The sequence below is a fragment of the Chamaea fasciata genome, unplaced genomic scaffold (assembly GCF_029207755.1).
Source record: "Chamaea fasciata isolate MVZ Bird 193981 ecotype frontalis unplaced genomic scaffold, bChaFas1.0.hap1 SCAF_6, whole genome shotgun sequence".
Taxonomy (NCBI): Eukaryota; Metazoa; Chordata; class Aves; order Passeriformes; family Sylviidae; genus Chamaea; species Chamaea fasciata.
Window position 1 is genome coordinate 24,581,263 of NW_027094091.1, and position 5,331 is coordinate 24,586,593.

The window sequence follows — 5,331 nt, forward strand, 5'->3', positions numbered from 1 at the left end:
TTCCCACTGACAAAACTGCTCTCCACTGGGTAGTGATTTGTGCTGGATGGATTGCAAACTCTTCTTTCCTGGAGGATAATGAATCTGTCACAGTATGTGATACTTCTTTCTTTGCAGGAAAAAACCCAGATATCTCTCTTCGTACTTAAATCCTGTCTTATAAAAATAAATGTTTCTCTTTTGCTAGGAGTATTTTTCTCAAAACAATTTTGTCCTAATTCATAGAATGATTCCATAGAATGCTTAGAGTTGAAAGGAACTGTAAGTGTAGAAGAAAGGATTAAAGGTGACCTGGCCCCTGATAAATCACAGTTGTACTAATTACCAATGAAGAGGAACAGCCTTGCCCTTAATGGGTAACGGCTGTGACTAATAAAGATAAGTGTGATAAAAGCGGTGGGTTTGAGTAGCTAGAGGAAGACTTTGAAGAAGGATCTTGAGGAAGAAGGAATGTTCCCAAGAAACACAAAGAAGAATGAAATAAGGAAGAGAGTTACTACTGCAAAAGATCTGCTGTGAGGTTGGTCTGGGTCTGATGCCTACTTTTGGAGCCTGCAGTCATAGTTGAGCTAGGTAAAAGCTTGTGATCAGAGGTGGCAGGAAATACTAGCAGTCAGAGTCTGTAGTTGGACCCTGCAATACTGCAGCCAGAGTCAGTGAATAGTTGGTTATGCCTAAACTGTAAAGAAGAATAAACTGGGGCTCTTTTTATGTTGTTAAATGAGAGTCTGTGTCTTGGCTCATTTCTACCCCTAACAAGAGGTCTGCTGCAACAATGAGCCTTAAAGATCATCTAGTTCTAGCACCCTAGCCCTAGACAGGAGCACCCTTCACTAGACCATGTTGACCAAACACCAGCCAACATGGCCTTGAATATTTCCAGGGATGGGGCAACCTGTTCCAGTGCCTCCCCCCCTGCCCCCAGTGAAGAATTTCTTCCTAAGATCAAAGCTAAACCTGCCCTGTTTCAGTCTGAAACCATTACCCCTTGTGCTGACACCATCTGCTTGTATAAAAAATCCCTCTCCCTCATTTTTATAAGCCCCCTTATGGTACTGGAAGGCCATAATGAAGTTTGTCTGATCTTTCTTTATAAGTCCCCTTAAAGTACTGAAAGGCTGCAAGAAGGACTCCTTAAAGTCTTCTCTTTTTCCAGGCTGAATAACCAGAGCACTCTCAGCCTGTCTTTGTAAGGGAGGAGCTCCAGCCCTCTGATCATCTTTGTTGCCTCCCCTGCATGTCCTCTAATGGGTAAACGTCTTTCTTGTGCTGAGCTGGAGGAAGCACTCTGGGTGGGGTCCCACCAAAGCAGAGCAGAGGGGGTGAATCACCTCCCTCAACCTGCTGGTCAGTCCACTTTTAATGCAGCCCAGGATGCCATTGGCCATCAGGATTGTGAGTGCACACTGATGGGTCATGGCCATATTTTCATCCTTGAGAACCCCCAAGCCCTTCTCTGCAGGACTGTTCTCAATCCTGTCCCAATGTGTCTGGGATTTCCCCAACCAAGAAGCAGGATGTTTCACTTGTACTTGTTAAACTTTGTGGTGTTCTTGTGAGCCCCTTCTCAAGGTTGTCCAAATCCCTCTGAAAAACCTCTTATCTTCCTGTTGTGTCACCTGCTCTGCTCAGCTTTGTGTCATCAGCAAACTTGCTGAGAGTGCACTGATTACACTTTCTATGCCATTGATGAAGATATTGAAGACTACCAATCCCAAGACAGAGATTGTAATTCTGAAAAACAAAAATATTTTCTGTATGTGACATCTAATTTAACATATACTATATTTTAAAAGTAGATTAATTTTTGTCCGGTACATTATAGGACTCATGCATGCTTTCTGTACTAATGTAGGGGTTTAGTCTTCTCTGTTGTAGAATCTGGATCTATACCTTTGTAAATACTTTCTTTAATCTATGATGAAATAAAACCTGTTTTATTAGTGAGGTAACTCAATGATGCATTCAAGTGCAAACTATCCACAAGGAATCATGTATGTATAACTACTATAAGTGACAGAAACATTTAAATGATGTGCAATTTTCAACATATTTCAGTCAGAATATTTCAAATTTTAAAATAGAAACCTTAATGGGTCAAAGTATTACAAATCGGGAGGGCAGTTCAAAGTCCCATGTGCAAAGGAATTGTTCATATTGTTAGCATATGTATGTAGGTAGAAAATTGTTTATGTTTCATTGTATCTGGGTATTTTGTGGACTAAATCTGTTCTTTCCTGAGGGTCTTGCAATAGACTTATTGGAATTAAATTTTAAAAGAACACTTAGGTTTCTTTTTTTAAAAACAGCTGAGCACAGAATGTACATTAATAATAGCATAAGAATGTTGTCACATGTAAGCACATCACAACATGACAAAAATGTACATTTGGGAGGCTAAAAATATGTCTGTTAAACATTCTGCATATTTTCTTATGAAAAAATCTGAGTGTGGTGTATTTGTTGTATGTATGTATCTTTGTATGTATAGTTTACGTAGCTATACTTTTCCATTTTTTAAAATGTTAGATCTTTGGACATCAAGATTTAACTAAGTGTGTAATCACTCTCATCTCAACATGAATCAGAAAAAAAGCCAGAGATTTAACACAGAAATCAAGGGGATGTTGAACACTTGAGAGTATCAGGAAATGAGTCAAGTAGGAACTCCTGGTGACTGTGAATTGGGACATTTCTGTGATCAGAAAGATATATCACTGTTAAAGAATAGAGGCATCAGTTGATTCTTTAAACTTTGCTTTTGATGTGTTTCTAAAGCACTGTATTGAAATAGGGTTAGCTTGAAATGTCTTTTTGAGGAAAAAAAAAAAGATGATTTACATAGCTAAAGGCTCAGACAGGCTTATGCTGCAACTGTTGAAACAAATGTTTAGTCATTCTCTAAGTTGGCCCAACAGAATAGGAAGTATTATATGGAAAATTTGGAGTTGGTCTGGAAGATAATCAACAGTGTTTTGATTAATCAGCAGTTCTCTTTAAGAAATAATGGCAATAGAATCAAAAATTTGTATGTGTTAATTCCTTTAAATGGTTCTTTTTGTATTTTCAGCTCCTTTCCTTCTTTTCACTGTTGTGCTATATGTCCACATTTATTTTTAGTATTCCTGAAGCATTTTATACTTAGTGTCTTGGTAAAGCATCATGATTCTGACCAGTGTGGCTGTTGTCTTAAATCTCAGCTCACACCAGATGGTGAGCCTCAAATGCTGTGTGAAACAGGTAAAAGAACCCCAAAGCTAAAAACCTATGAACCCTTAAAGTATCGTTCGCAGTTTTATCAAAGATGCTTTTCAGACAACAGGTGTTCTTATCTTTAATTTTTTTAAATTTATGAATCTGCATATTGTTTAGAGGTAGTGAAAGTTGATTGCTGATGATCAATGTTATCCCTTTGATCTTTATGGATTTTAATTCTTGTTCCAACTATAGCTGCTACAGCATATTGTGCAACACCTTCTTGTGACTTGGAGGGTTGCAAGAGATTTTGTAGGGAGTACTGGGTTTTTATTTTCTAAATAAACTAACAGATCAAATTTACATGTCTTACAGTATTTATTTACTAAATGGTGCATGCAGGACAGGGACCAATGCAAGCACAAGTAGGCTGGAGAGTTACCCAGCAGCAGATATAGTTTCAAGAGGTTTCTAAGTGGGACGGGGGTTTTGGATGAGTGATATGTTTACCCTTGGTGTAACAGCAATTCTTGGACGTCTTGTAGGCAGGCAGGTAGGTTCATATTTTTTTCTCTCAGCATTAATGAGATTAGGTTGCTATATGTTTTGTTCCTTGGTGATGCAGAAAAGAAATTCGAACCTTCATTGCTCTGATAGTGGTTGGATGTCTGAAGGAGCTATTACTAATTATGAAGGAGTGGGATACACGGTGCAATAGTGGGGAGCACAGAGAGCTGCTGTTCGATGTTTTCACCCCTCCTAGCATTACACAGTGGGCTCTGCCTCTAGACCTTCTGTTTTGTTCTCCTTACTGTTTGTTCCTGCTTTTGCCACCCGTACTCTTTATCTTGGTCCTTTCACAAAGCTTCAGAACCTAGAAGTAAGTTACCAAATGGACTGACTGATAGTCACAGATAACTTTTTATTCTTTTAAAGGTAGCATTAAGACTTTGAATCCTGTTACTTTTAAAAATGTAGAGCTGGAAAACCTGACTGTAAGCAGTCAACTAGGATGTATTTAATCTGTTGTTGTAGTTGTAGTTGCTGTTGCTGTTGCTGTTGCTGCTGTTGCTGCTGCTGTTGCTGCTGCTGCTGCTGCTGCTGCTGCTGCTGCTGCTGCTGCTGCTGCTGCTGTTGCTGTTGCTGTTGCTGTTGCTGTTGCTGTTGCTGTTGCTGTTGCTGTTGCTGTTGCTGTTGCTGTTGCTGTTGCTGTTGCTGTTGCTGTTGCTGTTGCTGTTGCTGTTGTTGTTCAGAAAGGAACAATATGTCTAATTACACCTTCAAGTATAAAAGCATTTATCTGGTTCATTTAATGAAACCCCCTTATGGAATTTTGGATCATGTTCAACAGGACTGTAGGAGAAAAGTGTCAATATGTATTAACATTTCCAAAACAGAAGTTTTGTTCAGAAACTGGAGACTATCAGTTACCTGTTTCAGTTTACAGACACTTTGAAACAGGGACTGAAATCTCCTTAGGAAAACTGTGTTACAAAATAAGTCCCTGAAGTTTGAAAATAATATAGTTCTAGTTTTCTGTCTGCGCTCTCTGCAAGGTTCTTTGCTGAAAATCTTCCAAAGTATTTGAAGAGCTAAGAATTCTACTAATAAGACAAAAATGTTACTAAAAATTGTCATTTTAGTAGAATAAGTTCTTTCTGGCCAGAAGTGACACTATACAGTCTAAAAGCAAATAATGCTGACTTAGTTAAAAAACCACACAAAAACCCCCAACAATAGCAAAACCCTCAAAATATCTTGGTCCTCTTTCATGAAAACACTTTCAACTGGTAACAGTTGGATCAATAATTCTCTTGTAGATATGGATAAATGAGTGGGTTGTGTTATATTTCTTGCTGAATGCAAAATCTAAGTAGTACTATGCTCCTTAGAGGCACATCAAACCATTCTCAAACCATGGGAATGTCAAGCAGTGGCTATTTGGCTAGGTCCCTCATTAGCTTCCTAATTGTTTTCATTTCAATAACTGTAATCACAATTTTGTAAAATGATACTTAAAACAACCTGAGTAGCAAAGCAACATAGCAAAAAAATCACCATTTTGTGGCAAGCTATGTGACTCATGAATGCTGAGCTCTAAAGACAGTGTCAGACTGGGTGAAGCTCATAAAGTTC

At 38.5% G+C, this 5,331-nt stretch overlaps 1 long non-coding RNA gene across 1 annotated transcript; it reads left to right on the top strand.

Moving 5' to 3' along the window:
* The first annotated feature begins 434 nt into the window (after positions 1 to 434).
* Positions 435 to 3,554, top strand: LOC136290587 (uncharacterized). Its single transcript, XR_010721231.1, has 2 exons — positions 435 to 520; positions 1,157 to 3,554. It is a non-coding gene; the product is annotated as an uncharacterized lncRNA (long non-coding RNA).
* Positions 3,555 to 5,331: the final 1,777 nt, after the last annotated feature.